Source organism: Megalopta genalis, chromosome 10 (genome assembly GCF_051020955.1).
Source record: "Megalopta genalis isolate 19385.01 chromosome 10, iyMegGena1_principal, whole genome shotgun sequence".
NCBI lineage: Eukaryota > Metazoa > Arthropoda > Insecta > Hymenoptera > Halictidae > Megalopta > Megalopta genalis.
The window spans coordinates 15,245,702-15,258,103 of NC_135022.1; the positions used below are offsets into that span (position 1 = coordinate 15,245,702).

Here is a 12,402-nt window from a genome sequence, read left to right on the forward strand (position 1 = left end):
CTTGAATTCAACACCGATTTTACCAGAAGGATCGAAAGACATATTTGAACATTCTTATTTGAAGTTATGTTCCAAGTTTAACCACTTTTCCTCAATTGAAACATTTTCGTGGATTTTCCAACAATTTTCCAACTTCTTCTGTAATGATTATTAAATTAATTTGACACACTAGTAGATAACACTAGTAGCTAACAATAGTGTTAATACTAAACGTACTAAGCCCATCAAAATGACTGGTTTCGCATTTGTTAATTTTGAAGTTGTCGAAAAGCATACATTATAATAAAAGCGATGAAAGCTCCTAAATAAGTGCAGTCTTTTCATCGTTGTAAAGTCAACCGCGTTAGTTACTTTCAAGATTCTTAGCAGTAGTTTTTTGCGTCTACATGTGCGATCGACAGTTCTCCTTACTTTTCCATGGTGTTTTTTGAGCCAACGATGGCCAATGTTGGGAAATGCTTCGAGATCTATTCGGCATTGATAAATCCAGTAGTTTAAATCGTTTTAAAATTAACGCGGAATACAATATACAACGTCAAGAAGTTTGTCGACGATAAACGAATGGCTAATTATTCACCGGCACTCGGCGATATCATAAAATACCTCGAACGTACAAATCGCGAATGATAAACAAAAACGGCGATTATTTCTTACGGTTGCGTGAATGGATGGTAAATTGCGCGCACCGCAATACAACACGGCACAATAATTTTCGCGGAAGGATTTCGTAATAATGCGCGAGTTTCTAAAGGTCTCTGCGGCCAGAAGTGTCCCTTTTAAATTGGCGGAACCGTTTCCAGTGGTATCTTATCGGTGGAAACTAACGGAAACTGTTTCTCCAACGACAACGCTAACGTTTCCGGTGCGTTGCCGGGTTCGAAATATATATTTTGTTATCGTATAATTCGACGATTGAAAGCGTGGGAAGGATCATGCTCTGAACGAGCAGACTTTAGCGTGTACGCAGATAATGAAGTTATTGGAGCATCCTCGTCATAATGCATAATCATCATTCATAAAGAAGCGTTCTGATATTGAATGTATTCATAATACTTTTACTCGCGAACTCGGTTCAAGCGCGCACGATTTCCTTCTCGTTCTTTATCGCGTTCAACGTCTGCGCTTTCACGTGTCCACCGTCGTTGTTTACACGCTTCAACATTTTGCTCTTCATTTCATTAATTCGATATCGGGATCAGATATACGGCGATGATAGCGTTCACAATAAATTAGAACCTTCCGCGGTGCACAGGCCAATTTAATCTCGCCGAAGTTGATGCGTCTTATCAACATGCTCTTTAAGTCGATACGTAGCTTGTTTTTAAAATGTTCCATTAACGAGACGTAACAGTCTGTCCGCGCTGAATAACGCTCGCTGTAAACTCGCTTGTTTTCGACATCGGTAATGCAAGTGTTATTAATAGACTGCGGCTCTTTATGCAGGACGGACATTTTGCAAGTCAATTCTAGAAAACAGAAGTTGAATGAAAATACGTACGTGTTCCGTTAATAATATTAATAACTTGCAAAATGTATAACAGCGTTCCGAGATTCTTTTACATAAATACATAAAATTCACGGCCTAATTATTAGACTGCGGATTTTATGCATTTGTGGCGAAATCGGGTAGTCACATTTCAAAATAGGGCAACGATCGAAAGTATTTTAACCCTAGAAAGATAACCATATGACAACGTACGTAAAAGATAACCATACGCTTCAGAGGCGCATGCTTTTCTAAGGCGTCAATTTTATACTAACAATGGATATTTATTTAAGTTAATCTAGTCATTTTAAAGGTTTGGCATTATTGTAAAAATAAAATGCATTTATATTATATTTTTTTATATTTTAAGTAATTTTAAACTTCAATCACTAGACCTCTATGAAAAATTAACAAAAATCAACAGTCTTCGCAGGCGCCTCTGCGACGTAGGTTATCTTTCTCGGGTTAAAACGATCATGTATTATTTCTAATCTGTTAAGACGATTAAAGGAAAAATGAAGTTGCTACTTGAAATCGATGCAGACAATTTTTATTTTGCGTAAAAATCCGCAATCCACTAATTATCAATACCGAACCGCACATTGAATCGCAGCTCGAACGGTTCTGATCGAATCGAGGCAGTTTTCCAAAAGTCATGTGCATTCGTAGATCCGCAATTGGCTAACGAACTCGGGTGCCCCGACGAATCAGTGAAAGCGTTCCTCCACGGTAGAACAATATTTATGACATCCACGCGTTTCGCTGGCCTTGCACACCGGAATGCGGAAGCAATATGCTAATCAGTGGCAAATCGCGAGTGTCCTTTCCCCGGCGATGCACCTAAAACGACGCGTAGCACAATGGAGAAAATTAATGCGGTTCTAATACCCGGTGTTTTTGTCTGTTCCAGCATCGACTCCACAAGAACCCGACACACCATTCTCCTTTCAACGGGAAGAAGATGTAGCTGTTATTCAACTCACGGTTTTCCATTACTAGAAACTGATTAAAATCAGGCGAGCAACGGTCGAGGAAAGCACGGCAGCCTTGGCCATGAAAGGTGCAGTTTTTCAGTGGCACCGGTAAGAATGTCTGTCACTTTTAATATCGCCACTAGACTGCGAATCTCGCGCGTTCGCCGCAAAAACGGGTTGGAACAGTTTAAAACGGCATAAAGATTAAAAGTATTCAAGAATGTCGATGCAAAAACGAGGCTTCAATATGTTCACCGTTTCTTACGATTGCTGAAGACGATTTTCGTGCCGCTCGCAGGTCTCTAATTAGCGCTGTGTACGTTCTCTGTATTCTCCATATCAGATATGCTAATTAATGTCAATCTCCATATTTAACCCCTGGCGTGCGAGCTACGCTTTATTTTAAACAGGAGTGCACAGAAGGTACACAGTGCAAAGGTTTTTTTTCATGATACAAACACACACACACACACGATTTCTTGACTGAAGAAGGTGCGAATCCAACGCACAAGTTGCGTAACATTCAACACGTTAATGTCGAACTGTTGAATGCAATTATGAAGGGAGTTTGTACCGGGATTACGCCCCGTCAAGTATAATAATCGTGTCAGACACTGATCAAATCTAACGAAGCTCAATTTTGCTGTCGTCGATATTCGGCAGTCACGGAAGCTATAAATCTTCGTTTCCCTGTAGGAATTTGTTAATCATTATTATTATTCTTTATTAAACGTGCCAATTGCCCTTTTGATTACAGGAAATAATACGCATGAGTAATTTAGACACAGTGAGTTAGACACAGTGTAAATTGCATCGGAAGATTTGAGAATCACAGAAGAAATTGATGTTGTCGCGGTAGAAAAGTTTACATTTCCAATAATTCTAGTGATGCTATTCGCTTCGTGAACACATTAAAGGCGGGAGTCGTAGTACTACGATTTATCTCGACTTCTCATAAATATGTACTTTAAAACATTTTTTGTAATTAGTGTTTATAGTTCTTTTTTAATATTTCTTTTAGTTTTAAGAGTTTACATAAACTTGTTCAAGTCTAAATTTTTGTACGATTACACAAAATATCGCCCGCTCTAGGACGAAAAACGAGGCGGGGCGGTCGCCGCGTTACCTAGCATACTTTCGTCAAGATCCCCCGCCTTTAACCCTAGAAAGATAACCATATGACAACGTACGTAAAAGATAACCATACGCTTCAGAGGCGCATGCTTTTCTAAGGCGTCAATTTTATACTAACAATGGATATTTATTTAAGTTAATCTAGTCATTTTAAAGGTTTGGCATTATTGTAAAAATAAAATGCATTTATATTATATTTTTTTATATTTTAAGTAATTTTAAACTTAAATCACTAGACCTCTATGAAAAACGGTGCAGTCAGTTGTTTATTTCGCAGGCGCCTCTGCGACGTAGGTTATCTTTCTCGGGTTAATGTGTTAATAGCGAAGCGATGTCAATTAACCAAATATTCGTATCGATGCTTTTGGCCTCGGATAATTAACTGGAAAGTCGAGCAGCTTCGAAACGAAGCGTTCCATCCGGAAAGGGAAAATTTGCTGATTCGGAGACTCCAGAAATCACGCAGAATGGACAGAGTGGTCAGTGCGGATCTCGCGGGTCTGATTTGATGAAATTACGGGCGCGTTTCGGTCCGGGATTGTGTTGAAACGGTATGATTCGACGCTCGTCGGAGAGGTATCACCTCGAGCGGAATTCGAGCCGGCGGGAAAGGTGCGAGCGGCTGCGAGCGTGGACATTAATTTAACGGCGCGTCGAAGAAGCTGCCGACGCTCGAATTCCTCGGGCCAAAACGGGCGCGCACGCTCCTTTATACGCAAACGCGTACCTGCGAGAATACCATGGCCTATGGGGCCCCCATAAATATCTCTTAAGAGCGCACGCTCACCGACCGCTAAGTAGAACGCTAAATAATTCGAGCGAGGCCGCGAAAACCGTGGAATCGGCGCGCCGCGCCGCTCCCGTTTCGGTTCCCGGGCGAGGAAAACCAAGCCCGTGTTTTCCACGTTGGAAAGTCGCGACAATTTTCCTAACACCTCGCCCGACAATGCGTCCGATTGCATTGTGCGCGGGCAGCACTCTTCTCGCCTCCCCGAACAATGCAACGCTGGCGATTCGTCTCGCGTTTTTCGCGCTTTGTGGGACAATTATCCAGCCGGGTCTATTATTGCGTCATAAATCGTAATTATCGAGCGGACAATGCGATGCATTTAACTAATAAATTCATTGCGCCGTTGCGCGCAAATTAATGTATGGTAATCCGGTAGGACTCTGCCTCCCGGCACGAAATTAGATCAGCGATACGCGGCGGGGGTTGTTTGACGAATCACAGGGAAAAATCCGGCGGTAGTTGGCTGGGTTAGGCTCGCTGCTGCGCGAGTGTTAACGAGCCAACCTTGATTCTACCGTGCCGCGCAGTGGCGACATCACGGTCAATGTGATTTCATGGAAACGCAATTATTTCTCGTTTAGAGAAATCCAAGTTTCCTTCTCCGCCATTTTTAGTCGCACTGGACAGATTAAAAGCATTCGCGGATACCAACGTGCTACTACCGAACAATTTTTATTTTGCATAATGATCCTAAGTTTCTTGCCTCGTTGTTTTCATTTAGATTCCACGCTCGATGGTATTGCTATACCTCGGATTTCTATGCGAAATAAAAATTGTTTATTTACCGTTACGTCAAATATAACGTGAACGCATAAAGTTCGCAGTATGCATCGCGACGCTGAAATTTTTACAACGTTACAATTGCGAATTTCATCATTCAGTGATACATAGTAGTACTGTTAGTATTATTCGGTATTACATTTTACAGAGCTGTGTACATTTCGTAGTTTCGTCGATATAATATTTCCGTAATAATAATATTTATTATTAGGCAACAGGTAAACAGTGTAAATTGATTTATTGACGGTCATATTTCATAAATCGAATGTAAATGCATCATCTTCCGTATAATTATTTTTCTACAAGACAGACAGTTCTCAGAAGCATTATTCACGACATTAAAACCGCGCATAATTTTCGAACAAGGAAAAGTGCAATTCGTGTTCGAGAACACACAAAGATTAACCGGGCTTCCAGTTACTGCCAATTATTGTTTCAGTAAATATTGCATATTTCCAAATTAGTAGATGCAAATCAATTTACGTCGAAACATTGCGAGCCCAATGAGCTATTAGAGGATCGCATGAATTTTTAAAGAATTACATTAACGTGCATTAACGATGACATAACCTTAAAGTCGTGCGAGGCCTCGTAGTCTGGTCAAAGGTTAACTATACATATTTCGACGAACACTATTGTTCACCAATCTTTTGTATATACTTATTTTACGAAATAAATTTTAGAATTCGTGACAGGAAACGTTGGAACGAGAAAATCGAGAAAAAGCGATCCGATTTAGAAAATGAATAAAAACTAAGGTTTGTAAAGTTGTCTATCTACGTTTTCGGTAAATACAATAATGTTGATACACGCGTATCAAACGTGTACAGCGTGCCAGGAGAATTTAGCGCACAGTCGAACTTAATGGCTCAAGGTAATTCCCGCGTTTCGTATCAGCGACACGAGTTGTAAAAGGTTAATGCAAACAATTTTCGCATGTTGACGGGACTCGTTCGGCTCTCATGCCTCATTTGGGCGTTTACATTACGTCTACATTACGTGTGTACGAACACTGTGTGCCCGGCGGACGCATGCTAAAAGGTCTGCCCCCGGATAACTGAACAAGGTAAAATAAAAATAAAAATGTAGATCGCGGAAAAACACGGGTAGAAAGGCGGAGAGACGAACGAGCAGGATTAGGCGCGGAGAATGTGTGTGTGTACGTACGATGGAGAGAGAGAGAGAGAGAGAAAGAGAGAGAGAGAAAGAGAGAGAGAGAGAGAGAGAGAGAGAGAGAAGGGAAAAGATAGAAAGGGGCAGAATGGAGAGGAAAAGGAATCGAGTCGAATCGCGTGGCACTTTTCCGTTCGCGATAATTCGTTACGGTCCACTTGTAACGATAGCCGTTCGCCCGTTATCCGTCCTGATCTCGTAGTAGATCTTCGAGCCTATTAATTACCTTCGCTCGAAGGGGGGAGTTTCGGAGGCGGGGCGGCGCTGAACGGCGGAGAGCAGGGCGCAGGGGGGTGCACGGGGTGCTGGGACACCGGGGGTAAAAGGCACTTAGAGTAAGAGTGTATAAAGCTGGCGCACCCTCTGCTGCGAGCGAACGAACAACAGACGGGTGGCCCGCGCTCAGCGCCGGGAGACTGGGGAATATTTAAAAAGTAATATCAATTACATTTGCATATTCACCACCCACCCATGACCCCCGTCGGCCGCCCTGTCCTCCTCCATCGTTTCCTCCTCCTTCTCCTCCGGTAGGCCCACCCTCGCCAACCGGCCGGGGCGGCTGTCCGTTGGAAAAACTACTTTTGCACCTTTTGCCCGGCCTGGGAACCGCTCGCTCGACCACCCTTAACCGTTCGACCACCGAGCCTTGCTCCAGAAACCCCGTCGCAACGTGCCGACGCTTTTACCCCGCTCCGAAAATTTTGCCGCTGCGAAGATTGCAAGAACTCCGCTTTCAGTTTACCCTCCCCGGCGCGCCGCTTTTTCTTCGCTCCAATTTCAGCTAACGAGCTTCGAATTTATTTGAGCAACCTTTCCGCCGCCCGGAAATCGTGACAAAACGTTCGCGGAAAATCCTGCAGATCATTCTAGTGGTCCGTCGCGAAGTCCTCGATCCTCGGATTTCGGGCTAGATCGAGTTTTGTCTTGGAAATTTTTTAGACTGCCGCGGCATTTCTTTGCTCGAATGTAGAGCGAGCGACGCGAAGATAAAGGCTTCGCACGGTCAAGGTGCAATAAAACGGAAAATCGATGATGAAATTTGAATAAGTCGTTGGCGAAGGGGGAGACTTCGATCCGCGAAGCCAAGGTGGCTCGAATCGCTTATAAAATTTCTGAAATTTCGCGGAGATATTTGAATTTGAAAGTCTGCAGAATTTCGCGGAGAACCATCGCCCGCTTCTCGGTACAAATGTACCAATATTCTTCGATATGAACGACTCGGCTCTGTAGAATAAACCTGGATGGATCTACATTTACTTTTTTTTTCATCGCGAAGTTACAACTAGATTGCGGATCTTTGTTTATTTATAGCTTGCGCAGATTTTTAAAATGTTAGCTCTACCGGAAAGTTCTGTCCGTTTTTGAATTGAAATATAACACAATTTTCATACATTTAATAATATTTATTGTAGAATATACTTTCCATCGTTACTTGTGACTTCTTGCCAGCGTGATGGCAACTTGTAAATGCCATTTTTAAAAAATGATTTATTTTTAGAGGCGAAGAACTCAACTAGTGCTTGGTTGACATCAGCTTCAGATTTGAATTCTTTTTCCTGTAGAAAGTTTTGCAAAGAGGGAAACAAGTGATAATCGGAGGGTGCTAGGTCTGGGGAGTATGGTGGATGTGACAGAATTTCCCAGCCTAGCTCTGCGATTTTCCGACGAGTCGCCAAAGCAGCATGTGGTCTGGCATTATCATCGATAACCATGTTTTCACAATCGCGTCTCCCTTAATAATGACACGAGACATCTTTGTTTCAGTTTATTTAGGAGAGTACATACGTGTAAATGCAACGATAAAGAGAGATAGTCATATATATCTCAAATCAACATGTGCATATGGATTGAAACCTGAAGTGACACTATCGGACAGAACTTTCCGGTAGACCTGATACAAAGAAAAATATGAAATGGCAAGGTGTAATAATATCAATAGCATGTGAATTTTCTATTATTATTTATATATTATTATTCTATATTATTTATTATTTTCTATTATTATTATAATCTTATCGTAACCTGAGAGATTAGTCTCTCAGTTTACGAAGGAAACTTTTCTTTAATGCCACTTTTTGAAAGATTCCGTATGAAAATGAAAATTCGCGCGAAGATCCGCAGTCCAGTTACAACGATCTCTCACCAAAGTATTCACTTTCTACCTCGATGATTCTCGATTGCATCGATCACGCTGATTGCTACCGGAACAAAAGACACGACAAGGGACGTGTACTCCCTACAAACACCTTGGGTCTCCTCGCTCACGTTCGTGAATCGCGCGAAGATCGCAATGTTCCCCGGTAAATATTCAGTCATCGGTTTCTTCCCGTGTTTGCGTCGAGACCGATCGCGGTTCGACCGTTCCGAAGCGTAATCATTCCGGTGACAGGGCCCAGCCAGGTTTTTATGGAAACGAGGAATATTAAAGTGGACGGCCCCCTCCCCTGTCCGAGATTCGGGCTGCGGGGAAGGCTGTTGCGCCGTTACGCGACGGCACGCTTGTATCGGTGTAAATCTTTGTTTGCAGGAATTTACGTAAGGGCGAAGGACCGAGGCGGCAGCGAGGCGCCGCAATACGATAATGCGATAACGCCTCCACCCTCTTCTTCTCCAGCATTCGCTTCTCTCGTCTCCGCGGCCTTCTGCCGGCCCGAAAGCGCCCCGTCTCTCGCTTCTTTCGCCGAGGATTTCGCTATTGTGCTCGCGCCGATTGTTACTTCGTTCGTCGGTTAACATAACAATACGCAAATGCGCGCCGACCGACCGTCTCAGCGTTTTTCCTCGGCCCTTGTTACCTCTACTCCTACCCATCGTCTTCGCGAATCAATTTCGCAATGATCGGTCCTTTCTAAAGACGTCGGTTATATTTTATTCCTCGAAACGATGCGCATTTTGGAATTCATTTCTTAACAGACGGAGAGGTCGATTAAGGAATGTTTAGTGGGAGCTTGTTGCGCCGACTTTGGACAGTATATCGGTATCTTTTTTATTTATTCTACTTGCAAAATGGCGGCGGTGTAGCTGTTTTGTCGAGGGCCTTCTTCAACGGAAGTTGTTGGCGGCGATGTTCACGATTCTCAGATTATTTGCGGCAATTAGTTGCGACTCGAAGAGAGAGTATTTGTGAAAATTAATTATAATTCGATGTAGATAGTGTCTTGTACTTCAGTTTTGGATGAGATGGTACCAAATGTCTAAGTCATTTGGTTTCATCATTAGGAACTGCAGTAATTTTACGAGACCGTAAATGATTTTGCATTTATATCGTACAATAACGCGTTCGACATTCGAACATGACTCGTCGATATGATTCCCAAATATCGTGAAAAATACTTACAGAATTGAGGGCGTGCAACGTAAGCTACTTCGTTTTATCGCCTTTAAAGTGGGTCAACCGTTTCCCTGATTGAGCCACGGCTATGGTCCATCGATGTTCACGATGAATATAAGTTCTCTTGAATAGAGAAGAATCATTGCGGATCAATGTTCTCTGTATAAAATTGTGCACGGTATGACCAACAATTCTGGTGTTACATTCGCTTGTAAATTTTCATGCTCCATCACTTTTTTACGAGGTCAGCGCTGCCCTTTGGAATCGCACGGTACTCGTCGAGATTTAGTTCGATTGGTCCGTTTTACAGGATATGTACATTCACAAACAATAATAGTGATAAGATCGACATATTTGCATTAATTGTTAACAGATTTAGAACAAGTCTTTATAAACTGTTTACTTCATTCGCTGATTCTGTGATATTCGCGTAAATTATTCTTTTGTTGTGAAAATGGGTGATCAGTCCTATATATAAATAAATAAATAAATGACGATGTAGAAAATTCGATTCACGGTACTCGTCGAGATTTAGTTCGATTGGGGCCCGTTTTACAGGACATGTACATTCGTAAACAATAATAGTGATAAGATCGACATATTTGCATCAATTGTTAACAGATTTAGAACAAGTCTTTATAAACTGTTTACTTCATTCCCTGATTCTGCGATATTCGCGTAAATTGTGCTTTTGTTGTGAAAATGGGTGATCAGTCCTATATATAAATAAATAAGTAAATGACGATGTAGAAAATTCGATTCACGGTACTCGTCGAGATTTAGTTCGATTCGGGCCCGTTTTACAGGACATGTACATTCATAAACAATAATAGTGATAAGATCGACATTTGCATCAATTGTTAACAGATTTAGAACAAGTCTTTATAAACTGTTTACTTCATTCCCTGATTCTGCGATATTCGCGTAAATTGTGCTTTTGTTGTGAAAATGGGTGATCAGTCCTATGTATAAATAAATAAATAAATAAATAAATAACGATGTAGAAAATTCGATTTTTAGCGTAGAAATCATTTCTAGTTTCGTGAACGCAGCTCGCTAGATCGCATCAGGGTTATCCTTGAAAATTCCGCAGACGAAGCGTTGCGAACGCGATGGAATCCGCCGATGGAACACGGAATATTATAAGTTGTATAATATCGCAGTTAGTTGCTATTGATCGGACGAAATCGCCGGAGATGTTAGCAGGCAACGATCGTCGGGCGCGTCGTTTACGCTTCTTAGGCGGCGCGGATAATTATCGCACGGGATGGATGCGTTCCGCGTCGGATTTGAGAAGGATGTTTCGGGTTTGCGCGGCAAACAACTCGAGATCCGATTCGACGCGGGATAACCGGCGTTTCTAACCGGTGGCTCCCTAATTAGCCGCCGCGGGAGGCGGCGAGCATCGCACGCAATCGTCGAAGCAATAGTTCGGCCGCGATTATTATTTCCCCTCGGTGTTTTCGCGTCGCTCGCCCCCTACGTAGGTGTCCGGGAAACCGGGGGATCGGTGTAGAAGAAGGAGGAGAGAAAGGAAGGAGCCATATCGGAGCAGAAGGAGAAGGAGGAGGAGACAAGAAGGAGCGAGCTGGAACGAGAAGTCAGAGCACTCAGCGTGGCTAATTGCTCGAATCATTAAGAAGAAACATGAAATCTAAGCCCCGGTTCTGCCGCGCGGACTACAGTGGGAAGCCGTAGATAGCGATCACCCGCGTACCGTAATGAAAATAATCACGGCGAGCCACCGGGCAACGATAACTACGTTTTAGTCGGACTTGTTGCCGTTTCCCGCAGTCCTCGGGCTTTTGTCCTTGCGTCGCTCCATCGAGCCGACTGTCCAACAACGCGTCGCGCGCTCCTCTCGTCGAGAACGCTCTTCCGTTGACCCTCGCGCTCGGAAATAGTTGTGTCAAAGATCCTGCGTTCTCTTCCAACCATTTTTGCTTCGCAACTTTCAACGGACAGATTACAGTAAATTCTCCATAATCGACGCTCGGTTTATGGTACACAACAATGGACAATTGAGGAAAAGGCGGTACGATTATTCGAGCCTCGCGGTTCATTTTTATTGTTGACGATTGTCAATCATTATAAAAACGAGGCGCAAGACTCGTACAATCGTACCTCCTCTTCCCAAATTGTCCATTTCTGTGCTGAATCTGAGCGTCAATTGGGGAGAGTTTACGATGACGCGTTTTACAGAAAGCCGGGATGCCAGACGAGCGAAACAAAATTTATTTCACTGGATAAACAGAACAAAATTTAGTTTGTCAGATAAGTAGAGGAAAATATATTTTACTAAATATTTTGCGGTGTCAAAAGGGGTGAATTTTAACATGTTGTACGCGTGACACGTATCGGTACGTTTTTCTTTTTCGTAAATTGTTAGTCGAGAAGCGTAGCTCTGTGGGCATAAAGTAGTACTTTAAAAAATAATGACTTTCGATGGAAAGATATCGAAGAAACACTTTACGATAATGAGCTAAATAAAATGAAATGAAAGTTCATAGCACAGTAATAATTGGGACGACTTTCTAAAACTGCTCCAGTAAATTTGTCTGAAATAACCCGCGTACGTTCGATGCGTTAACTTCTTGACGATTATTTTAATAAATAGACAGCCTTGACGTTCTACAAGTGCAACCTAAATGACGTGCTCCAGCTGTACCAGCTTTTTCTCAACTTTAAACGAATCGCGCTACTGTATAGATAATACAAAAGGATGGAACAGAGA

The 12,402-nt window shown here is 42.5% G+C and overlaps 1 long non-coding RNA gene across 12 annotated transcripts in view; it reads right to left on the minus strand.

Moving 5' to 3' along the window:
* Positions 1-12,402, minus strand: part of LOC117220074 (uncharacterized) — a 292,358-nt gene that overhangs the window by 137,172 nt on the left and 142,784 nt on the right. The window lies entirely within an intron of this gene.